This window comes from Lynx rufus, unplaced genomic scaffold (genome assembly GCF_022079265.1).
Source record: "Lynx rufus isolate CCGP_SWC_20201006 ecotype Redwood Valley unplaced genomic scaffold, mLynRuf1.p SCAF_5, whole genome shotgun sequence".
Taxonomy (NCBI): Eukaryota; Metazoa; Chordata; class Mammalia; order Carnivora; family Felidae; genus Lynx; species Lynx rufus.
In genome coordinates, this window is record NW_025814867.1 from 68,342,858 (window position 1) to 68,369,927 (window position 27,070).

General features: G+C 35.8%; 1 pseudogene; it reads right to left on the minus strand.

Moving 5' to 3' along the window:
- Positions 1 to 240: 240 nt before the first annotated feature.
- LOC124527191 (V-type proton ATPase subunit e 1-like) lies at positions 241 to 27,070 on the minus strand (annotated as a pseudogene).

The window sequence follows — 27,070 nt, forward strand, 5'->3', positions numbered from 1 at the left end:
GTCAGCAGAGTTCAGGTTAAGTAGGCACATAATTCGTTAAAATGTGGAAAAGGTGACAGGAAAAAAATGCTGCATTGTAGAAGAAGATATTCAATTGTGGTGTGAATGTTTAAAGCAGCTGATGGCCAAAATAGGCAAGTCAAAGAAGGTGGTCAGTGTTTGGAGTCGAGTCTGCATCTGGAGGAATTTTTTCGCAACCTCAGTGACTGAGCGCTGGAGAGTGGGTCTTCCTCCTCAAGGTCAATGATACTTGAGGTATCAAATGGTCTCATTTTCCCACTGTGGTCCAAAGAGAGGGTTGGGTGGGCCAGAATTGCAATCAGTCAAAAAAGATAGCAGCACACTGAACATGCCACCAGCATGGTGATGATAATTCCCTCACTGGCACCCTTAGGGATGAACCAGGGCACCAAGAAGCCGAGGAAGCCCCAGAACACATTCATCACAATGAGAGGCACCATGAGTCTGTTACATGCCACAGTTACTCCTGGAGCTACTGGCCCCTGCTCAGTAGCCTCACTTTGGTTCCACCTGGCACCAGCCCCCTACCAAATTTCTTAATTGAATAAAACTAAATGCATCACTCACTCTTGAAGGAAATTTTGAAAAGTACATATATAGAGAAGCCAAAAAAAATTTTTAGACTTAAAATTATTATGTCTAACTTGTTTTTCTTGATAAAGATGCTTTTCTGTACATGGATCTTAGTACGATGTGTTATATAACTCCAAGGGATGACATTCAAATGCCATTCATACCAAGTATCATGTGAATGGTAACCTTGTGGTTGAACATCATGGAGGCCTTGCTGTCTGTACCCGGACCTTGTCTGGTAATTGTGAGGTCGATAGATACAGAATCTGCTGTGTCACATAATAAGACTTTAGGTATGTATTAATATGACTGCCAGAGCCAGCTACATAACTGGAAAATAAAAATGTAGTGTTCCTTGTCCAAAACAAACAGGAAAAAAGTTTTTCCTTTCTTCCACTGTTTCACTACTTATCTGTCATGGTATTTTGTTGTTTTTGTCTTTGTTGTTGTTTCAAATTTTCTATTTAATATTACATTCCTCCAGGCGCAGAGAAACTCAGAAGTGCAGACCCTTAAATGGACTTGGGGACTTCCCTAAAACTTACTGCACCAATTTCAATCCTCCATGTTTGTCCCAACCTTCTGCCCAGAGTGGATGCTGGCAGTGGCTGCTGGGCAGGAGCCCGAAGCAAGTGGCCAAGAACCCACCCCAGGGAGGTGCTAAGAGGTGAGAATGCACATGAGCTCCACATCCCTGGGTGTCACTGGGCTCTGTTGTGTCACTGGGCTTCACATAAAATACACAAGATCAAAGATTAAATTTTTAAGAATTTTAAGACACAATCTCAGAACATTAAACCTCAAGAGGAGCATCCTTCTTCTTCTTTTTAATGTTTATTTATTTATTTTTGAGAGGGAGAGGGAGAGGCAGAAAGAGAGAGAGAGAGAGAGAGCTGGGGAGGGACAGAGAGAGAGAGGGAGAGAAAATCCCAAGCAGGCTCTGCATTGTCAGCTTGGAGTCCCATGCAGGGCTCAATCCTATGAACTATGAGATTGTGACCTGTACCAAAATCAAGTTCAGATGCTTAACTAACTGAGCCACCCAGGAGCCCCAGAGAAGCGTCCTTCTGAGGGCAAGGTCCTGTGCTACCACACTGGTTGAGCACCCATGAAGCAGACCCTGATCACTACATAATTTATCATCTAAACCAAGACAATCTTGACAATAAAAGGGACACAACTCCAACTTTGCTGAGACAAGAGCTGTTAACCAACTTATTTGGGACAAATTGTGGTTAATAATAACTCTACAGAAAATACAACTCAAAAATATAGCCAATGAGTGTTGGTTTAGGAATAAGGGTGGCTTAAATCCAATGATTCCTGTTCCATTTCTGTATTTTTCTCATCCCTCTGCTCCCCTTCATGTCCTTTCATCCTGACACAATTACAATTATGATAATTACAATAGTTCCAGTCACTTATCTGGTTAAAACAATATCCAGAAGATGAACAAAGTTCTCTACAACACCCATCCTAGGTATTTCCAGAAAACAAAAGGTCATTCTAGAAGCCTCAGAAAACCCCTCCTTGAGTTGCATTGACTTGAATTGAATCACATGCCTATTTCTGAACCAATTACTATCAAAAGAGACTGAATTAATTTTAAGCCTATTGGAACCACCCATGGAGATGGGAGTGGGGTCACTAATGGGCTCCCATGAAAAGTGTGAATTTCAAAGAAAATCAAGTTTTATTGAGAAAATTCCTATTAGTAATGTGTAACCAGTGCAGATGCAGAATTGCCAACTAATAATGTTGACTGTATATATAAATAGACAAATGTCCTGGGTGAACAGAGCAGAATGATGAATATGAGCCCTGATCACATATGTAGTGACATGAATGGAGGCACAGGTAAGCTAGATACACACCAATTTCAGAAAAACTTGATCTTTTTGACAAGGTTCTCAGGACCCCCTGTGATTTTTATTACTGCTAACATCTCTCATTACTGTTGAGGAAGCAAAATTATACCTTATGTTCTTGGAGGTTTTTTGTTTTTGTTTTTGTTTTTTATAAGCAGAGCCTGAAAATTAAATTGATATAAGACATCAATGGGAAAAACTTGCATGCTTTTATATTAGGGTGAACAGAGAGGCTATTGTGGAAAAGTAAACTATGTGGAAAAGCTAAAGGAAGATAAAAAAATTATTTTAACAAAGCCTGTATAAAATTCTCTCACTCTTGACTTCTCATCCTTGATGATAAGAATGTTACTTTTCTTCTACTATAGGGAAGACATTTTCACATGGGAATTTCATCTCCTGCTTTTAAGAAAAACGAAGGAAGGTTAGAGTATGCTTCTTACATCTGATATTTTTCATGTGCTTTCAACTCAAAAGAGTCAAACTACCAAAGTGGCATATTTTAGACTGATGTTTGGAACTCCTTCACTACCTATGGCGCATATAAGGAATCAGTCATAAAGAACTACTGAAAATGGTCCAAATGTGTGATGCTCAGTTAACTTGTGTTCCATCTCAAGCTCCTAGCATTTACTGAACACTGAATACATGCACATTAAATTAATTAAGGACAAAAGCATTATTAGGGCTGGAAAGTATCATTACATTTTTACAAAATTTCAGGAAAACATAACAGATTCATACTTAGGTGTATCTAATAAATTGATTAAAACATATAAAGAAAAACTAATAAAAGGACAGAGAGATGTTAACAAACTTATTATAGCTATGATCAAGTCCCCAAAGTTTATCTACAGATTAAACGTACTTCAAATGAAATCCCCCAAAATATTTTGCTTTCTAAAACATGTATGGAAAAGCAAAGGGCCATGAATAGCCAAGATAAACATGAATAAGGGTAAGGCCAGATGACTTCCCCACCAAATATCGACATTTACTTTCACTGGAGTAAGAAAATGATAGAAAAATTGACTAAAGTAATTTATTACACTCTTGATATTTATCAAAACTGGTTTTGAAAATTCCTGGGAATAGCATCAATCCTTTAGCTAAATGATACTGGAATAATTCATTATCCATATGGAGAAAAATGAAACTAAGTGCTTATTTTACTCCATATGAAAAAATATTCTAGATGGAATAAAGACAGCAAGACAAAACTTTGAAATTATTTACAGAAAATGAGGATATATTTATAATTTTGGGATTGAAAAGGATTTCCTAAACAATTTACAAAGACACCTATCATTAAATTTTGACAAATTTGCATACTTAAAAATTAAGAACTTCTGTTTACTAAAAGGCACCATAAAGAAAATGGGAATATATTTTCAATAAAGAATTATTATCCAGAATGCATAAAGAACTCTTCCAAATCAACATGAAGAAGACAACCAATGGGAAAAAAGAGTTATTACACGAACACAAATTTTGCCAAAAAGAATTATAAATGGTGATTAAGCATAAAAAGGATTTTCTATCTTACCCTTCATCACAAAATGAAGATTGAAATGAGATGAGATATTATTTTTCACCCAGTAGATTGACAGATGCTTATAGTCTGGAAATACCAGAATTTGGAGAGGACATTACTGATTGAAGTGACAATTGGTTTAGCCACATGTAAGAGATATTTAATATTAGGGGCGCCTGGGTGGCGCAGTCGGTTGGGCGTCCGACTTCAGCCAGGTCACGATCTCGCGGTCCGTGAGTTCGAGCCCCGCGTCAGGCTCTGGGCTGATGGCTCAGAGCCTGGAGCCTGTTTCCGATTCTGTGTCTCCCTCTCTCTCTGCCCCTCCCCCGTTCATGCTCTGTCTCTCTCTGTCCCAAAAATAAATAAAAACGTTGGAAAAAAAAATTAAAAAAAAAAAAAGAGATATTTAATATTAATAAAATATTAACATTTCATATTATTCTGTAAATGGGACTAGGGTTAGGCAGGGCAAAGCGATGAAAAGGAAGACATGTGTGAAAGCACGAAGATTGGAGACGCTCTAGTTATTAAGTTGGGAGGTATTCAAAGAAAGAGATGTTATTATTATATATTTTAATTTTTAAGGGCTATATATTTCTTGATATGCATTAATGATAATGTTAGAATAATAACACAAATACAATTTTACACATCAAATGAAGAAAACAGATTTAAAAATATATTGATAATTCTCCACCTGGAACATTTAGACAAAACCTATAAAATGTGTTTGAAGTTGTATAGTCAATTGCAGATCTGGCACAGGGACAGAGTTTCCCACTAGCTAACCTGGTGCATTTTCAAAAAGTACATACCTTTCAGTTTGCTGGATTAATAATTAGAACTTTGTAAGATTTATTTTTTTAAACCTAGAATTAAAATTTTTAAGTTGCGAGCCCACTAATTTGGGCTTGGCAACAATTCAAAGTGAATCAGGCTAACGTTTACCTTTGTACTATTTAAAATGAATAAGTACTTTAAACAAATTAATTGTGTTAAGATTTAAAGTTTAAAAAAAAGGATTCTCTTTTTAATTGTTTAAACTTTTCATGGATGCAAAAAATACTGACTGAACTCTAAATAATCACTCTTCTAATGACACATGAGGCTTATCTATTCATTTGAGTAGGATCTGAGAACTTTGTTTTGCAAGAGATGATTTTTCTTCAATGTATGAAACCGTAACTGTTTATAAAATATTCATAAGCTTAATTTTCCAATAATTGTAGTCACCTTTCTTTGTGGTTGAAAAATGGGTTCTTTTAATGCACAAGTCCCCTTTTAAATGACTATGAGTTATAACAAAACAAAACAAAAATGCTTGGTTACTCAGAAGACAAACACAAAACATTTCCTTATCCTAAATTTGACAGCGTAGCCTGGATTAGGATTAATATGGTTTGTACTGACCTAATCAAAAACAACCATAGAAAGGACAATTGGAAAGGTTCCAGAAGAAGAATGGTAAAAAAAGGAGAGTAATTAGGTTAATATGTTTAATGTTCTGAGAAGAAAACACATGGAGAAAGATTTCTCCTATTCCCTGGAATATAAGTATTCTCAATGAAAGTGACTGAAAGAAATGTTGGATAATCTAACTCCGTGAAGAAAATATCATTTAAATATAATGTGGGAAGGCACTTAAAGGACAGAGCACTTAACGAAGTGTATTTAGAGTATATTGATTACAGCCATAAATTTATATACTTCTTGTGTAGATAAATTCGTTACCGTGATCCATTCAAAATTACCATTTTAGATGGTATTACTCTATACAGAATGCTGGCAAACTCGAGTGAAGCTGATTTATTCAAGAGAATTATTCATTTAATTTCCACCATTTAGTATTTATGTTCCCTTTCCATTCATTTATTCATTTCATCTTTATTCATTTATGCATTTATCAAATATTCATTTAAATGAGTTTCATTATAACTACAGAAAGTATAGAGCGAGATTTGCAGTAAATTTATTCTTTTAATAGGTTTATTCTTGCAAAATCCTCTGAGCAGATAAAGTCTACTTGACCCATTATGTTCACATCTCTTTACATTTTTTACAACTTTCCCCTATCCATTTCGTTTCTTAATTTGGATGCTTTCCTTGAATTTTATTAAATTGCTTAGAATCAACCTTGGTAATCTATTTAATGTTTGACATACTAAATATTTATTTATGCAATGAATATATCATATGTTATGTTTTATAGTGCAGTCATTGAAGAGACTTTACCATTCATCAGTCAAGCAAACTTATTTCACTCTAGATAATATAGTAGCGTGTTGAGAGCTTTCCCTTTAAAACTATTCATATGTCACTAACATTGCCCATGGTCATTTGAGATTTTTCTGCTTCAATATGTTTTTGGTTGTTGTTTCACTAAAATTAACTTGTTAGTTACAAAAATGTAAACTAATTACATTTCACATTGCTAGTAGAACTGTTATTATTATTATTTGTTTGTTTAATGATGATTGTGCATCTAGTTTTGCTAGTCCAATGGAGCCTGAAATCCTGCTTCCCTCTGAGCTTTGGCTGGGCTATATGCCTTCCTTTTTCTGCAAATGAACATTTTCCCACATATGCCAGCATGAGACAGGGACAGAGACAGGGACAGAGACACAGAGAAAATGGAGTGTTTTGTTTGGTTTGTTTTGTTTTATTAGCTTTCCACATTTTAATTTGGTGCTAAGTGTTTTAAAGGTAGTTACTTAAGGAGCACCTGGGTGGCTCAGTCAGTTAAGCATCCAACTTCATCTCAGGTCATGATCTTACAGTTCATGAGTTTGAGCCCCATGTCTGGCTCTGTGCTGACAGCTCAGAGCCTAGAGCCTGCTTCAGATTCTGTGTCTCCCTCTCTCTCTGCTCCTCACCAAGTCACGCTCTGTCTTTCAGAAATAAGTAAATGTAGAAAAAAAAAATTTAAATAAAAAAATAATAAATACAGGTAGTTACTAAGTAACTTTTTTCTTTTTTATACCCAGCCTTGGCATTCCTGTGCTCCTGTTTTTACATCTATTTCTTCCTACCCCCTTTACCTTATTTTGGTTTGGTTATTCATTTTGGCTCCCTTTTGTGGGTTACTGATTTTGGCTTCTTACCTAGCTGTGTTTTTTCACCCTTCCTTAGTTTCATCGTGTCCAAAAAGTGGGGGTCAGAGTCCCTTACTCAGGCAGTGCTATAGAAAAATAAACAAACAGTATACTTCCAGGCCGAGAGAGTTCTTTCTTCCCACTCCTCCTGTTATATTTTTTAAAAATCATGCAATGGAATCTGCTTGAAATTACTGTATGGAATTGCTTCTCTTACAAATTGATAACTACCAAAAGTAAATGAGTTAGTATCTTTTATACTAGCTTACGTTTTGACCACTAATAGTTCCTTTTTAATTATTTAGGCATTAGGCTTTCGTTTAATATTTTTAAGTATTAAGCTTCCTGTTAAAGGGTGGGAGGGAAAAGATGCAAAGGTGGCAAACAATTATCGTTGTCTTTCCTTGGAGGTTCAATTTTTATTTGATGTCAGCATGGATATGCAGATAAACTCTATAATGCTAATAGCAATAACAGTATGAAAAGCATGGAGACGAATGAGTGTCAATATTGTAGCTGGCCGAAGAACTGAATGCAAAATTCCATTCACCATAAATTCTACAGAAATGTGATCTGGAAGATCATTGCTGAGGGGGGCACAAACAGTGTTGAAACTTACAGAATTTACAGAAAAGGTGAAAATAGATTCCATTTTATATATATCATGATGGTAAGTCATATTCAAAACAAGTGTGCTTAGGTGAAAGAAAGTGTGTTTTAAGTGCATTGTCTATTGTTTGTTTAAATTGCTTTTCCCCACTGTGTTCAAGCATTTACTTTAGGAATATTTTGAGATTATGGTACTTGTTATTTTTTAACTACAAGTATAGTTTTAATAACAGGACATGATTTTTATATAAGTGATCATAATAATGTTTAGGGAAGTAGTAAATAGTAGCTTTATTATGAATTTAAATCTCTGTGATGTCAGTAGTTGAGCCATAAAGAAAACTTCTCCTGAAGGTCTTCTACCCAAGGTGTTCTGTACTGATGAGAATCTTAAGCAGCAACAGAGAGAGCTGAGTAATATTTGCATCAGTTTCTTGAGACTGTGTTTTGCTACTTTTGTTTTGGGAATCAAATATTACATATAACTGTCAGGTACATAAATACATATCCCTCAATTTTTATTGTTGCCACAGTTAAAATCTCACAAATAAGTTCCCTGCCACCCATCTCCCACCTATAATGGGCTATCTTCTAGGCGTTTGTTTTTTTTTTTTTTTTTTTTTAAAGGCTCTACTCATTCTCTGTCAATTATAAATTCCATGCACAGTCCTTAGGATAGTCCTTCACAAGGCAGAGGGCCTGTCCCCAGATTTATCAATATCCTGAATGTACATCTTCAACTTCAACAACTGAATTGGAGCAGATGACATTCTTTTTAATGTCTCTATGCCTTTATACCTGGTGTTCCTTTGCCTAGAAGGCCCTACCCTCCTTTGCCCTGTAAATTCCTCATTCTCTGCATCAGCTCACTAGTCTCCTCTTTCCTGAGGCTTTCCATTAGAGTGTTAATTCCTAAAATCCCTCCCTTTTGTTGCTCCAACATAATTTTATTCACATCTTTAATAGTGTTATGTTACATGATATGGAAGGAGTACCATATAGTGGTTAAGATCACGACCACAAGTATCAGACTGAGTTCAACCCATGACACAGCAATTCCTAGAGCATAACCTTGGGTGAGTTATGTTGAGTCCTCTGGACTTCAATCTCCGCATCTGTTAAAAAAAGGTGGGTAAGGGGCGCCTGGGTGGCGCAGTCGGTTAAGCGTCCGACTTCAGCCAGGTCACGATCTCGCAGTCCGTGAGTTCGAGCCCCGCGTCAGGCTCTGGGCTGATGGCTCAGAGCCTGGAGCCTGTTTCCCATTCTGTGTCTCCCTCTCTCTCTGGCCCTCCCCCGTTCATGCTCTGTCTCTCTCTCTGTCCCAAAAATAAATAAACGTTGAAAAAAAAAATTAAAAAAAAAAAAAAAAAAAAGGTGGGTAATAGGGGTGCCTGGGTGGCTCGGTTAGTCCACCGACTTCAGCTCAGGTCATGATCTCTTAGTTTGTGAGTTTGAGCACCACGTCGAACTCTGTGCTGACAGATGGGAGCCTGGATCCTGCTTTGGATTCTGTATCTCCCTCTCTGTCTGCCCCTCCCCTGCTCACGTTCTGTGTCTCTCTGTCTCTCAATAAATAAACGTTTAAAAAAAAGGGGGGGGGTAGTAATGGTAGGTCAAAAATAGTTGAATATTTCCTGCTTCAGCTTTGATAGGTAAAGAGCTCAGAGGCCACACTTCTGTGCTCACATGAAAAAGTGAAACAAACTGAAAACCAATTACTTTTCTTGGACCTATCAGAGAACTGAAGTTGCGGGGCAAACCGCCATCTTGAAATCTGGAGAGAGTCTCAGCCAGAGAGTCAGAGACTAGGTCTGCTTACCTGCAGCAGAAATCGCTGAAGGAATAAACTTGAGGTACACTTAAATGGCACTTTGGATGAATTGTGAGACCTGAGTGTGGACTAGTGAGAGCATGAGAAACTCCCAGGGTCAGCAGTCATCGGAGGACCCACATTTTTTAATAGGCTTTACATCCAGGTAAAGAAAAAGGGAGGCAATGTAAAAAGCTCCAGATCCCCAGAGCTGAAATAATTTGGGCAACAAGATAAAGTAGCATTGGATTACAACACAGAGTAAAAAATAGGTACCCTGAGTCCATCCATGGCATAAATAAATGACTGAATAATTTAATAAATGGTGAAAAATAGACAAATATTTCATGCAGAGGAATTCCAAATTACTTAAGTAGCCACTCTGACATTGAGGAGTTAAAACATAACTCCCCACTAATTAAGTGTTGGCTGTGCATAGAGCATTTCTTTGAAAAGAAACCTGAAAACAAAAACAAAAACAAAAACTATCTTAAAGAAGTCATCAAGTTTAATAACAACAGTGGTAAATCATTTTGATATTATGCACCTTTGATATGATGCAGTGAAAATGGTAGCTAACCTCTGTGTTCTTCCACTTAACAACCCATAATCCCAGTCTAATCATGAGAAAAAATATCCGACAAATTCCAATAGTAAGTCACAAAACAAAATACCTGACTGGTACTCCTCAAAATTAAGTTCATCAAAAACAAGGTAAATCAAAGAAATTGTTAAAGTCAAGAGGAACTGAAGAAGATAGGATAAACAAGTGTCATGCGGTATCGTGGATAGGATTTTGGAATTGAAGAAGAACATTAGGTTAAAAATGAAGAAAATCTGAGTAAAGCATGGAGTTTAGAATCAGTAAGAATCAGTATTGGTTCATTAAATGATGGTTAATTTAATATGTCAACTTGACTGGGACACAGGGTACTCAGATATGTGGATAAACATTGTCCATGAGGGTGTTTCTGGATAAGATTAACATACTAATCAGTAGAATGAGTAAAGTGGATGGCCCTGCCCAATCCCAGTTGGTCCCAACCGATCCATTGGTGGCCTGAATAGAACAAAAGACAGGATGAGGGAGAAATTGCTCTTTCTATCTGACTGTTTTTGAAATGGGACCTGGTTCTCCTCCTGTACTTGGACTGGAATTTACACTGTCAGCTCTCCTGGGTCTCCAGGTTGTAGATGGCAGATCATGGTACTTTATAGCCTTCATAATCACATGAACCAGTTCTTTGTAATAAATCTATGTATCATCTAGCTATGTTTGTATGTATATATGTGTGTATGTAGGTATGCATCCATCTATCATCGATCATCTACCTATCTATCTATCTATCTATCTCCTATTGTTTGTTCCTCTGGAGAATGCTGACTACTACCCATACTAATATAAGATGTTAATAAGAAGAACTTGGTGTGGAATATATGAGAACTCTGTCTTATCTTTGCCATTTTTCTGTAAATCTAAGCCTACTCTAAGGTGAAAAGTTTACTTAAAACAAAGTTTGAATATTGGTAATTTAATAATGGTTGGCCTAGCTCTTCACAGAAGTATAATGCACACTAAGAGGTTAATCCATGTACAGTTCTTAGAACAATGACTGGTGCAAAGTAAATGTCAATAAATACTACCTATTATTATTAATGTACCATGCATGTTTATCGGTTTTTCATTATTTTCCATTCTTCTGTCTCTTGTTGAGTCTTAGTATTTTTTTTTGTAATCTCTAGAGATCAATTTTATTAGTTCTGCATGTGGCAGGCTTTGGAAATTTCATAGGAATGACCAGAATGTCTTACTCAATGAGTATTTACAGAGGATATCTTCTGCATTTTATACTAGTCGATCTATTATAGAAGTAGACAAAGGAATAGAAAATGTTTTTGAAGAAAACTACAGCTTATCTGGAGAGATTTCTAAAAATGTTTTTATCATTTATCTTGCTATTATTAATTTGAACTTTTATTTACTCTGTCTTCCTCCAAAATGGAGCTAAGGTAATAACCATGTGAGTTAACTAGGCAATAAATGGAAAGATATGGAAGTAATAATGTGGTGTCTATCGTGTAAATAAGTCTCTCAATGAAACATACATAATCCCTTCTGCCAGACATGTTTAAGAATTAAGTGATCTAAGTCACACAGATATGGATTTAATTTCTAGCCCTTGCAAGCTGTGTTCTTTTAGCAAGTTTCTTGACCTCTGTTTCAGTCAGTTTTATTTATATAGAGAGAAAAATGTGTGGTTGTTCTAAGGAATAGACAAAATAGGTGAAAGAGCTAAATAAAGTAATTAATGGGTGCTCAATAAACAACCACCGATACTTACACAGTATTGTCAGCAAGGAACACGTTATCTTGTTCAGTGAGGAAAATATTTGTTCATTTTGAACACTGGGTGTTGAAGAAAATATATCATGGAGCAGGTAGAATGTTACTGAGCACCTTCTATAATATCTGATTGTGATATTATATATCCAGTAAGTAAAATCAAACTGTTTTCTCAGGACTGGATTTTCAGTGGTCTTTTCCCTCCGTCTCCCTTTTTCAAATAGAACTGGAGTTGTACCTAAAGCAATTCTTAAGCCCCTAATACTATTCTGTCTTAACCGTATTGATGCCTGAGATTAAAAATGAAAATAATACCAGTTCATTTCTTTATGGACTTTTTTTCATCTTTAATTGTAATTTCATTTCTCAAATGATACATTATTTCTTTGTCATTAACTCTCTTCATCCCATCTGGAATGTCTCTTTTTCATTGTCCTTCTTATTTCTTTTTTATTTATCTATGATAATGTGCCTGCTAGACTGTCATCTTTCTTTGCCAATTTTAGTTATGAAGTATATCTTGTATCTATTCTGATTTTCTCCCACAAATTGTGTCTTTTTTTATCTTTGTTTTCATAAATTGTATATTCTTTTCCCCTGCAGGTTTAATGACGCTTTTAGGAGTACAGATAATTTCCTGTCTCTGTTGGCTCCATTCTGGAAAGCATACAACTTTGAGATTAACCTAGTTTACTGAACCTCTTGCTCATCATTTTCTTTCTCTGTTATAACAACATTGATGATTTTAAAAAGTACCCCTTAAAATCTTAGTTACCACTGAACTTGTACTTTCTTTGCTTCTTACCTATTGAATAGTTAGAGATATCATCAAAAAAACATGCTCAACAACAGTATAGGGTCATTTAAAGAAAAGAGCAAAAAATACTTTGGAGTTTTATTTATGGAAGGGTTCTGATCTTAAACTAGAAGTATTGATGGCAAGTTTTGATGCTCTTCAAAGAAGCAACTCTATTTTATTGCATGAATCAGTGTCAAGAAATTTCCTATCCCCAATAGCCCCATTTCTCAGTTTGAAGATGATCATCCATCAAATGCAATATGTATAATAAATTGAAGTCTGCCAAGAATTTATGTTCTTTGGATGAAGTTGAACTACGAGTTGAAACAAGTGTTATTTACCTTAGTACAGGGGATGAATATGAAAGAGTTAAGACTTAGTTTCATCATACACCACTAAGCAGCAGCTATTAGGAATCTTTGCTGGAGATTCTCCAGTAGATCAGGTAAAATAGTAAAGCTCAACAACAAAAAAATTCCTCCGGCTCACTTGTAAGTATAAGGGAAAGTGGATGCTCTTTCACAGGGTGGAAAGGCACTTATCATGTTGAAAGTACCAATTTAGCACTGAAGATTGCTAATGGTTGCTGCAAGATGAGTCACAATTTATAAGCATTCCTGGCAGAGTGCTGAAGGGTTTATAGCTTAGAGAACTGGGGGCTGTGGGGCTGTGTCTTAATTTCAGTGGAACTAGCAAAGATTTAACATCGTTCCTCTTTTCTTGTCAAAAGAAAAGTTTTACTTTTTTCCCCCGTAGAGCCTTGCATGTATATCTAGTGCAGCTTAGTGACATCAAAAATTCCACAGACCTCGTGAATCTCCCTGAGGTGGGTGCCTGCCCTGAGGGAGCTGGCCCCGATCTGATATTTGTCATGGACTTGAACCCCTCCTGACATGGTGTTTCTGAGGTCTGTTCCACTGCTGGTCTCGCATGGCTACCCAGACTCCAGGGAAAGTAAAGCCAGTCTTCAGTGAAAAAGTTCTGAGAAGCTTTGGAATTCTAAATTGAAGTTTTCTGTCCTCTATCTTTTATTTACAACTTAAAAAAAAAAAAAGATTACATTAGCATCTCTTATTATGGCATAAAATAAACAAAAAGAACTAGTATTGACTGTCAGTCAAGTTAGGTACTCTTTTTGATGTTTTACGTACATTGTTATTATTCCATTTATCCTAGGAGGAGACATTGTTACATTCATTTATGAATGGTACAGGGTGAAGCTGGACTTTGGAAGTCAAGCAATGCACTTGAGATCACTCAGCCAGTAAGCAGTGGAGACTGGATGAATCCGGGTTTCTGACTGAAAAGTTTGTATCCTTACTGACTTTTTTTTTGCCATATTATTAAAATCTAAATTCAGAATGCCTAGATCTGCTCAAGAAGTGCATGGCTCTTAAACTCTAGTCCTTATGGCATACTGTTTTGTTATTCTCTTTGCATGTCAATATATGCTCTACTAAGATATAAATGGAAAACTCTTTCTTCTGATTCTCTTTGCCTGGCAGAAACATCTGTACAATCTAAGCTTATCAGCATATTCACTGCCACACACAGAGTTGCTCAGAGAAGAATGAAGATCATCAGGCATGTGCATTTCATTGCTGCTTTCAGAGATTGTGTCTGTGTCCCATCAAATATACTGCTTTAGGGATACTGGCTTGACATAAGCAATACCTGAAATGGATAATTTCATGTTTCATTCCTTTCTTGGAAATGGTAATATTCTGTGTCCACACTGAGATCAACTCTGAAGACTCTAGTACAAACATAATATAGTAAATGTTTTAAAGACACCAAAGTCCACTTCATCTCTTTCACTTTTATAAGTGAGATCTGATTTAGACCCAGTGGATTACCCAAAAATTGTCACTAAAAATAAGATCTCACACCACTCCTTTTTAGATCCTGCCCAACCTTTGAATCATATTTCTTGTCCCTACTTTCACCAGCTCAGCTCCCTTCTGATTGAAATACCATTCTTCCATCTTCCCTCTTCCTGCCTCTCTGAGGAAATCCTAACCTTTTTTGCCTTGTTAGGATCACTATATTCACTAACAGAGAGTGGAAATTTTCTAGAGTAGTAAAAAGAGAACCAAATAGTTGAAACAAGTAGAAAATATTGTAGAGAGAAGGCAAGCTTATTGTTGGATGATCACCAGCAGTTTGCCATCAAGAATAAAACAGGTGGGGCGCCTGGGTGGCGCAGTCGGTTAAGCGTCCGACTTCAGCCAGGTCACGATCTCACAGTCCGGAGGTTCAAGCCCCGCGTCAGGCTCTGGGCTGATGGCTCAGAGCCTGGAGCCCGTTTCCGATTCTGTGTCTCCCTCTCTCTCTGCCCCTTGCCCGTTCATGCTCTGTCTCTCTCTGTCCCAAAAATAAATAAACGTTGAAAAAAATATTAAAAAAAAAAAAAGAATAAAACAGGTAAATTTTGTGGAGCAAGTTGACATCAGGGTAGATATGAAGGTGGGGAAGTATAGTAGAGCCAGTGTGAGCAACATGCTGAAAGAATGTTACCACACCGTCAGTGAGAACCTTGCCTTCGGAGCCAGGTAGTTTGGCTCAAAGCCAGCTTTGCACTTTCTGAACTCATGATTTTGCATGTGTTATTCAATTTTCACAAGCCATGATTTTCTCACTTATATAATTAGGATGGTTCTAATGCCCCCTAACCCATAGGTTGTTGTAAGCATTAAACCAGTTAATCATCATGAAACAATGGACACAGTGTAAAGTGCTCAATAAGCAAAAGCAGTATGGATTTAATAATGAATACCTATGAAATCAGATGCTTTGTAATTTACTTATCTAGTGCCTGGCACATAGTAGACATTCATTAAATGTTGGTTTAATAAAGAAACCATATGTTTGGAAGAATGGATTGGAGAGCAGAAACAAAAGAGAAGAAAGCACTAATCGCCTGGGTTTGAGGAACAAGTTAAAAGCAAAATCTGTTTCTTTGGTATTAAATAAGAAAATGAGATAGTCTCTGTTAATTCCTAGTGGTGGATTTTGCTGCCCCAAGCAACCTGCATGTTCTCTGGCATCCGTCTCTGAGTTGCTATGGACGATTTGGTGTCAGAGCGTGTGCTTCATGTTAAGCTTAAGGGATTTCAGCGGGAATAATCAGGATTTCTCGAATTCATGATGCTATGTATGATATCTGCTAAATGAGTTTGCCCAATGAAAATGGATATTTTTAAACTGTGGCTAACTTTAAAGCTGTAGCATTGGGTATCTGAGATACTCTTCAGAAGTACTGTATTTATAGGTTAGAAGGAGCAGCCAACTTCCACTGTGAGCTCAGGTGCTGATCCCTGGGAGCTAACATTCTTTTTTTTTAAAAAACTTGCTTCTACACAGGGCATTTCTCACAGTGCTGCCTTTGAGGGAAGATAAGGTGTTTTAGTCTTGTCTCGCTCACAAAAAACAGTGAACATTAGATTACATTTAAAGTACTGCATCGATTCCACCAACAACTCTAGCATTTTACTGTAAGGTATTCACATATAATTTCAGTATGAATTACTGTTCTCTAATTATGACTCTAATTATCTTTTTATACTCTGGGTCAGTTCATTAAAACTGTGCTACTCAGTGACTACTCTTTCATCTTCTTCAGTACAGCCATTGTCACAACCTTTTTTTTGCCAAATGCTCATCTTCACATACTAAATCGAGGTTTGCTAGCAGCCTTCAACTGGCTATTTTATACATTTGGACATGTCTTTAGCCTAAGTGCGTTTCCTGTACTTTGAGAAATCCTTAAAGACTTTAAGAAAATATTTGAAGCTATTACTAGCAATACTAAAGTGCATTTCAACAGTATCGAAAAATGTAAATCTTTACATCAAGGCTTAAAAGCTTTCTCCTTTTACTTAACAGGAAAACTACATGGTTTAGGATATTCATCTGTCCAAAAGTAATTTTGAAGGTAAGAAATATCATAGTGAGTACATTTGTTTGGTTTTGACATATACATTTAAAAAAGGAGCAAATAGAGAGAGAAGGTGCAGAACAATAAAATAATTTTGAACAAGGAATGTCTAATTTTATTATTACTGGTTGGGTTCAATTGTGGCTCCAGAAAAGATATGTCTACATCCTAACACCTGGAACCTGTGAATATGACCTTGTTTGGAATGGAATTCTTACTGGCCATATTTCCTTCTTGGGAGACAACCATTATATCCCATGTAGGCTTATTAAAAATATGATTTTCAATATTTGAATGTACACAGTATTTGAAAAAGTCTGAAGAATAAGTTATTAATTTTAGTCGTTTGTGTTTTATCATCCACATCCATAGTATATCTTGGCTCTAATGAAAAAATAATCAATAAGTCACTTCAGAGGATTACATTAATAGTTATTGAGAAATATATTACTATCACTCATTTGCACAACACTTTGTACCTGCAAAAGGGCATTTGTTTTATCTGGAAAGAAGGCTGAAGCATAAATTGTCTCAATGTGACTGATGCTGCTGCTGAGGCTATTCATTCATTCATTGATTAAATAAATATTTTTTTGAGCACTTACTATGTACCATTCTATGTGGTAGAGATACAAGGAATACATAAACATCTTTATGGATCTTATAATTTGTTGTGGGTAGAAGAAGGACTTTCAAAAAACATGAAAATAATAAACTGTATGTTATGTTAAAACATATATATCAGGTTAAACATCAAAAAGTGCTGTGTTAGAAGGGTTTCAAATAGAAATGGTCATATGTTTGATAAGTACTTGAGGGAAGTAAGGATATGAGTCATAAGGATACTTGGGAAATGTTTTTCTAACACAATGTATAGTTGGTGCTAACATCTGTGCCTGAAACAGTAAGAAAGTCGGTGAGACCAAAGAGGAGGCAAATAGTAGATGAAGTCAAAGAGGTAACAAGGTCAAAATATAAAGGGTTTTTATGGCATTTGAGGATTTTGGCTTTTTTTCTGAATTCATTGCAAAAATTTTGGAAGGTTCAAATTAAAGTGATACGAACTAATTTATGATTTAAAGAAAACATTCCCTGTGCTGTGTAGAAATAGACAGTTGGTGTGAAAAGATATGGTCAGGAGATTCAGGTGGCTCTTGGCATAATGTAGGTCCAGGTTATCTGTACCAGGATTGAGCAGTATAGGTGATGAGAAGTGGTAAAACCAAACATGTTTTAATGCTGGATTGGATTTGGGGTATGAGAAAAAGAGAGAATTTAAAGATGATTTCAAGTCTTCTACTTGTCTAACTAGAAAGATTAAGTTGCCATTAAGTAGAATAGATAACGTGGATTTGGAGAGATAAGTTCACAAACATGCTAGCTTCCAGATATCTGAGATCCAAAATGCTGAGTAGGCAGTCAGAGATACACTGGCAGTCAGAGATTCAGGGGAGAAGGCCAGGACAGAAATGTGTATTTGGGAGTCATTAGCATATAGGTGCTATTTAAATGAAGGCAGATGAATGAGTCCACGGATGAAATGATGCAGAGAAAATAAGAGGTTCAAGGATAGTGTGGTGAACTCTACAGAATTTTACCTCAGTGACAGTGAAAGTAAACCATAATTTTGTGGTTCCAGAAATCCAATTAAAAAAAAAAAGTTCTTAAAGAGGAAGGCAGATCAACTTGACAGGCAGGTCAAGTATTATGATAGCTATTAATTGAGTATTGGATTTAGCAATGTCGAGGTCATTGCTGAATTGACAAGAACAATTTTGATGGACTGATAGGGGCAAAATCAATATTGGAGTGGATTCAGTGGACAATGGGCAGAGAGAAACTGGAGAGAAAAACTATTGACAGTTTTTTCAAGGGATTTAGCTGTAAGGGGAATGATGAAATAGAGAAGTGGTTGTATCAAAGTGACTTTTTTTTTTTTAATTTTTTTTTCAACCTTTTTTTATTTATTTTTGGGACAGAGAGAGACAGAGCATGAACGGGGGAGGGGCAGAGAGAGAGGGAGACACAGAATCGGAAACAGGCTCCAGGCTCCGAGCCATCAGCCCAGAGCCTGACGCGGGGCTCGAACTCACAGACCGCGAGATCGTGACCTGGCTGAAGTCGGACGCTTAGCCGACTGCGCCACCCAGGCGCCCCTCAAAGTGACTTTTTTAAACACAGGTAAATTAGCAGGATAATTGCTCCTAGAAATGATGCAGCTGAGAGAAAAAACTTGATGATGTAGAAAATAAATGGGAAAGTACTAATGACATACTAGTGTCGGCGAAAAAGAATGAACTTTTTACAGTGTAACTCAAATGTTTGGCATTAAGTATAACCACAATCAGTTCAACTCTAATAGCACAAGAGAAGCAATTGTGTGGCATCAGATGATAGCAGGCACCAATGTATGATGTTGGGAGTTTCTTTCTGGTGGCTTTGATTTTCCTAGTGAAATAGCAAGACCATAAATTGAGAATAAAGATGGGGCAGGAATTTTTAGAAGATGAGGAGAGGATAAGGTGAAATGTTCATCAAGGAGTGCGAGGGAGTAAATGAATGAAAAACCACATCATGATGATTGTGCAACATTATAGGGACACTTGAAGATCCTGACTTTGAATCTGAGATGAGACAAGGGTGCTTCTTCAGTGCCTTCACAGTACTGGCCAGTTATTTTGTAGATAATCTCTTGACCTGAGTCGAGATGTTTTCACAGGGTCAGACTGAGATCATGTATTTTTGCCAAAAATACCACTGAAGTGATGTCATGGCCTTCTCAGATCATCATATTAGTGGTATGTGCTATAAACATGACTTGTAAATTACTTGTCATGTTGGCTTTGATTCTTGTTTCAGGTGGTGTTTGCCAGGTTTCTCCACTGTAAACCTGGTATTTTCATCTTTGCAGTAAATAGGTGCCATGGGTGGGAATATCTTGAGATTACATAAAAGTCCCATTTCTCATAATTTTGCCCACTACCTTTAGCACGACCTTTTAGTGGTTCTTGTATGCAGTAAGTGTTATTGTGATATTAGCATAATGGTGACTCTCTATTTACATCATTCCTTGCATATTTACTAATTGGAGTACTACTATAAAGAAGAGATGCCCCTTCTCTCACATTAATTTAATCAATTAATTATTTATATCAGAATGAATAAACAGACTGTATATAATAAATATATGCTATAAATATACAAAATGTATTCTATAGATACAATTAAATACTATGTTTTGTTGATTGAATTGTTCCATTTTTGGCCACTGTAAGTTCCTTTGAGTCATTCCAACATGCCTGAATTCTTTTCTGAGCATATTGTTACTTTCTAGAACCACAAGATATATCAGGGTCATCTTGTGTTTTTCTCTGCTTTAGTCCTAGAATCAGACTTTTTTCAAGGTCTCTGGTTCCTTTTATTGGTAAATGGCATTTATAAATCAAAATCTGTGTGTTAGTTATATTTATTGCTAATAGTCCATTTCAGTGGGGAGTGCTAGGAAATACAAGATCTATTTCTGTAACTACTATCTATGTGTCTGTGTGTATGCAAAAGCTTGAGTTCATTCTGATGTCTCCGATTCTGATTTAATGCTACAGGGTTTGTTCTAACCTCTCTCTTTCAATATGTGTAGCTCTTTTTTCCCACATTTAGAACTAATTTCTCATTGTCCAAAAGGTATTTACTTGTTTACTTGATCCTATTATATGTATAAAGTAGTTTCAGAGTTGCTACTTTGTATCCTTGTGGGGAAAAATACTAACTAGAACACAGTATTTGTGTACAATTCCTTTGAATTTAGCATTATAGTATGAAGTTTAAACGTATAAACTTTGGTTTTCCAAAGTTAAGTTAGTTCTTTTATTTGCACCTACTTAATTTTGCTTATGTTATTCATTTATAATACAATTAAATTTATCTCTTACTGTTTGCATTCCATTTTAAGTTTCCCTCACATCGTGGTTGGTTTAAATTATTTGTTTTTGGGGTATGTGAAATATTCCCATGGTTTCAAAAGTCAGAGTTCTACAAAAAGGTGTACTCAGAGAAACTTCACCCTCCCTTCATCCCTATTAACATATTCCCATTTACCCAATTCTTTCTAAGCTATCCCCACATACATCTTCAGATAATCAATCTCATTAGTTTCTGGTTTATCCCTTTTGCATTTCTTTGCACAAACAAGTGTATGTATGAATACTTTCTTTTTTGTAAGTTTGTTAATTTATTTTGAATTTTTTTTTTCAACGTTTATTTATTTTTTGGGACAGAGAGAGACAGAGCATGAACGGGGGAGGGGCAGAGAGAGAGGGAGACACAGAATCTAAAACAGGCTCCAGGCTCTGAGCCATCAGCACAGAGCCCGATGCGGGGCTCGAACTCACGGACCGTGAGATCGTGACCTGGCTGAAGTCGGACGCTTAACCGACTGCGCCACCCAGGCGCCCCAAGTTAATTTATTTTGAGAGAGACAGAGATAGCATGAGTGGGGAAAGGGTAGAAGAGAGAGGGAGAGAGAGAATCCCAAGCAGGCTCCACACTGTCAGAGCAGAGCCGGATGTGGGGCTTGAACTCACAAACCGCGAGATCATGACTTGAGCCGAAGTCAAAAGTCGGATGCGTAACCGACTGAGGCACCTAGGCACCCCATGAATACTTTCTTACATTCTTTTTTTCTTACATGAAATATATCATACAAAAGACATACTTTTGCACTTTATTTTTCACAATATACAGTTTGCTTTGGTTTCACAACGTATATCTGAATTCTATATCACATTAGTTCATAAACATATCCTTAATTCTTTTTACAGCTTTTTAATACTCCATTTTGTAGAAGCATCATAGTTTATCCAACCATCTCCTGTGTAAGGACATTTAGAGAAGAGTTGATTTCAACTAGTGTTATAATTTTGCTAGGTGAGGTGGTTAATATGACTCACTACACCATGGCAAGGTATATATTTTCTCCCTTTCCTAGTAGGAATATTATATTTCTCTGACCCTCTGATGTAAGCAGTGGGTGTATGATTTACTTTGGCTGAGGGCATGTATACAGAAGTAAAATGTGTAATTTCTAAGTAGAAGTTTTAAGAACTAGCTCACAGTTCACCATGTCTATTTATTCCTTTGCTGAAAAATGGGCAGTGTCTTTGATAGGGTTGCTCTGTTAGCCTGGAATAAAGACAGTGTTGGACAAAGCTTCAGTTAACCTATGGTGGCTGTGAAATATGATCAAGAAATAAACCATTGTAGTTATATGCCACTAAGAATTTGGCATCGTATGTTGCCACAATATAATCTTGCCTAACTCTTCCGAAGTAACTAGGTAACGTATCATATATATGCTAAAATAAGAAACAGAATCCCTGTTTTCTATATTAGTCTACTTAGTCTACTATAACAAGATACTGCAATCTGGATGGCTTAAACAACAGAAACTTATTCCTCACAGTTCTAGAGGTTGAAGTCCAAGATAAACATGCTGGTTGGTTTCTGGGGAGACCTGTTTTCCTGGCCTGCAGTCAGCCACCTTCTTGTTGTGTTCCTCACACAGGTCTTTTCTGTATGCATGTGCAGAGACAGAGAGAGACAGACAGACAGACAGACAGATCTGGTGTCTTTTCTTCTTCTTCTAAGATACTGATTCTATTGGAATAGGTCCTCACCTTTGCAATTTCATTTAACCTTACTTAATTCCTTAAAGGTTTTATCTTCAATTATAGTCACGTAGAGGATTAAGCTACAATACATGAATTTGGGGGGAGGTTACCATTCAGTCCATAACATTATTAGTATTAATTAATTATTAATTGTTTGTAATTAATTTGTTAAAATGTACATTCAAGTTATAATAATCATTAAAGCATTATTATTCAGTTTGAATTATTTGACTACTAATTAGATAATATATAACTTTATCTTAAAATGATATGTAATTGGCTAGAAATTGTTAAATTTCCCTGTATTATTGTTCTTGGATCATTTTCTTTATGTCAAGAAATTGCATTAGGTGCATTTGTTTTTGGCAATTCGGTAATGTAAATTCTTAAAATGGTGATCAATAACTGCTTGTATATACTACCTACTACATTTACCTACTACACACTTAACAATATGGGAATTGGTCTTGTCTTTACATTTTTTTCAAAGGAAATATGTAATAATATAGCAATTAAGGTAGCTCTTTAGTTATATAATCTTGAGCAGTATGCTCAGCTGTAAAATGGCAATAGTATTATTATATATGTCACAGGCCAGGCATGCCTGTGTCCCAGGTTAGGATGCAATGGGTTGATTATGTATGTAAAGTATGTACCCCTATGTGAATGCTCCACAAAGTGAATTACAGAATGCAGATGAAAGTTTCTTGGTTATGTGACCACAAATCTCCTTGTTTACTTAATCATACAAATTAATTTATAAACATAGAGTAACTTAGAAATAATAATACATTTTTTAATACAAAAAATTATAACAGTTCTTAAGTCCCATGGGATTTAACCTATAATATTCTCCATTTAGGGAAGCAAAATGTGATTTTAAGGACAGAATATATAACATTTTGGAATCACATGGCCTCTGTCTTTTCAAAGATGATATTTAGTGTCCTAGACTAAGATATAAGGAAATTAGTGGTAAGGGAATTTTTTTACTTTAGTCATTATTGAAAACTTCTGAATGAGTTTGACAAGAACTTGAATGCGATTGCCACCTGAATTTTATGTAGGTGCCTTCAGCTTGATGTTTCCATAACATTGCCTAACTATTTGCACAGTTTTTACTAGCTATCGCTAAAGGTAAAGTGAAGTCTTTTTCATTTACAAAATAGGAGCAGGTAAATGATGTCAGCAAAATGATGGCATGAGACTATCTAATGATAGTGCCCTCACAGAAACATCAATTTGAACAACTATGTCCACTGAAAAATACCACACAAGAGCCAAGGATTCCAGGTCAGGGATTACGACACTGAAATTGGAAAAAAAAAAAGATACAAAAAGGAGGGTAAGAAAGAAAGATTCACAGTACCTCCATTCACCTTTTCTCTCCAAGCCTGGGCAGCCCAGCATGAAGAGACATCCTTCCACTGGGAGGATAGTGATATGAGTGCCAAATTTACCACAGACCCCAGAGTTGGCCCACCTGGCACCATTTTAACTCCCATGGCACCATGTGACCCCCTACAGGGTCCTGTAGTCCCAGCTTTCCAATCAGCTGACACAAACCTAGACTCAGGGTAGGCACCTGTAAACCTAGTCTCCTGGCTAGGCTCAGTGCCAGACCAACTACTGTGGCCCCTGCTCCTGATCTGCCCCAGCACCAGGATGGTCCCCACAGACCCAACATCTAGCCTGGTAGTGGCTCCAGACCTGCCCTAGTGCCAGACTGGCCCCAGGAACCCCAAACTCCCTGGAAACCAGGCTCCTGGCCTGTCCCAGTACTGGACCAGTCCTGCAAACCTAGAGGCTGAACAAATTATTTGAATAGCCATTTCACAGAATAATATAAAAAATGGTTAATAAGCACATGAAAAGTTGCTTAAAATCATTAGCCATTAGGCAAATGCATCTTAAAACCACACCCTGTAAAATGGCAATAATAAAAAGACAAGCAATAACAAGTTTTGTCAAGGATGTAGAGAAACTGGAACCCTCATACATTGCTCATTGAAATGTAAAATGTCACAACCATTTTAGAAAATAGCTTGAAAGTTTTTTAAAAATGCTAAACCTATGTTACTATATGAGCCAGAAACACCATTCCTTGATTTCTATCAAAGAGAAATGAGAATATATAGCCATACAGAGACTTGTACACAAGTATTGACAAGAGCATTTTAAATAATGGGAAAAACTGAAAACTATAATGTTCATCAATAGTGAATGGGATGGACAAAATGCATTATATCCATACACTGGAATATAATTATTCATCAAGAAAAAGAATAGAGTACTGATACATAATACAACACGGAAGAATTTTAAAATATGCTAAGTGAAAGAAGCCAGACACAAAATAACATGTATGGTTTCATTTACATGTAATGTTCATATAAGAAATAGCCAGATCTATAGTGACAGAAGGTAGATTAGTAATTGTTTATTGATGGGGGCTGTGCACTTTTATATACACATACTATGCCTCAACAAAAATCTGACAAAATAAAAGTCAATCATGTATTTGGACAAAAAATAATCTTTATCAAGTAAAATAGTTGACAATTATATGGTTATTTTCTGCTTACAGTCAAATACAATTAAATATGTTTTTTGAATCACTTGAAATCAAGAAGCATTTCATCATATTTCATTTGGATCAACACAGAAATTTAAAAAGACATTAAAATCATTTTGAAAGCAATAAAAAGTGGCATATGCCACACCATAATTTTGGGTCACAGCAAAATCTGCAGTCATAGGAAAATATATGATATGAGTGTTTTTAGTAGTAAGTAGTATAATAAAAATAAAAGAAGTTGTCCACTTATTTTTTAAACATAAAACAAAGAGGAAAGGAAGAACACATTAAAAGGAATATAGCTGAAAATTTAAAGTGCTAGAAAGAACAAACTATACAAAGTTTAGGTAAAGCCAATATTTTTCTTTTGAAAATATAGAGGAAATAGATAAATCAAACAGGATCTCAGGGCTAAAGAAACAGTATAGATTAGGAATGCAAAAGGAAGACATACCCTAAAGTACAATGGAAATATAGTGCTTATGTCTTTAGACACAAATTGGAAAGCCTAGAGAAAATGGATAACTTTCTAGCCAATTTACATTATAAAAATAAACCTAAGAAGATGTAAAAAAAACTCGAAAAGACCTTTACGAATGGGAAGATGAGTAAAGGTCAACCTTAAAACAGGCGCTGGAACCTGACAGTTTCACAACTGAATTCTATATCATATTTAATGGATTTGTAGACCTTTAAATACTATTGAAACTATCTGTAATAGGAAAGATGAAATCTCCTAATTAATTTTATGAATCTAGAAAAGGGATAGTATCACAAAATTTTAATCTCACTTTTCTATATACAGAAATGTAAATTTTATGTACAATTTTTGCAAATAGAAACCCCACACCTTTAACATAAATATAATGAGAGAATGTTATAATATGGATTAATTAATTCATTATTAATATTAAAAAACAATGTTTTTATTTTTAATAGTAATAACCTCCAGGAATTAAATTTGGAAAAGAAAATATTTCAATCAAAGAGTGAATAAAACAATACTTAGTAATATATTAAAGAGGATGATAATCTATAAAAACTACAAATATCTTATTGATGGACATAAAACAATATTTGAATATGGAAAGCAAATCATTTTCTTGGGTGTGAATAACATACAATAAAAAAGCAATTTTCCCAAAGTTAATGTATAACTTTAATATAATTAAATTAGAAAATCAACACCTTTTTTCATCTTTAGAATTAAATTAAGTGCTACTAAATTTTATCTTGAAGAATAAGCATGTAAAGAACAATGAGGGCAAGTGGTCTGTCTTACTAAATATCAGATAATACATATTTAGAAGCCACTATAATCAAGTCAATGTGGGAGAGTAGTTCCCCCTTATCTGAGAGGCATATGCTCCAAGACCCTCACTGGATGCCTGAAATCATGAATAATACTGCACCCCATATATATATATGCTTTTTCCTAAACATATGTACAGGCATGCATTATTTTATTGTGCTTTGCTTTATTGCACTTTGCAGATACTACATTTTTTATAAATTAAAGGTTTGTGTCAACCCTGGATCAAGTAATTCTATGAGCACCATTGTTCCAATACCATTTGCTTACTTCATGTCTCTGTGTCACATGTTGGTAATTCTCCCAACACTACAAACGTTTTCATTATTACTACATTTGTTATGATGATCCACAATCAGTGATTAAAATTCATTAAAAGCTCAGATGATGGTAAGAAATTTTTAGCAATATTAAAGTATGTCCATCTTTGTAGACAAAATGCCTTTGCACACTTAATAGACTACAGTATAGTGTAAAGATAATTTGTACATGTACCAGGAAACCAAAAAACGTATTTGACTCACTTTATTGAGTTACTCACTTTATTGCAATGATCTGGAACCGAACCCATAATATCTCTGAGGTATGCCTGTACCTGTGATAAAGTTTAAAGTTTATAAATTAGATGCAGGAAGAAATTAACAACAATAATCATAATAAAATAGAACAAGTATAACAATATACTGTAATCAAAGTTATGTGAATGTGGTCTTTCTCAAAATATCTTATTACACTGCATTCAACCTTCTTCATGTGATAATATGAAATGATAAAATGCCTACATGATGAGATGAAGTGAGGTGAATGGCACAGACATTCAGACAGCAGTAGGCTACTACTGACCTTTTGAAGATAGGCCAGAAGAGGGCCGTCTGCTTCCAGGTTGCTGTTGACCAGGGGAAATGAAACTGTGGAAAGCGAGACCAT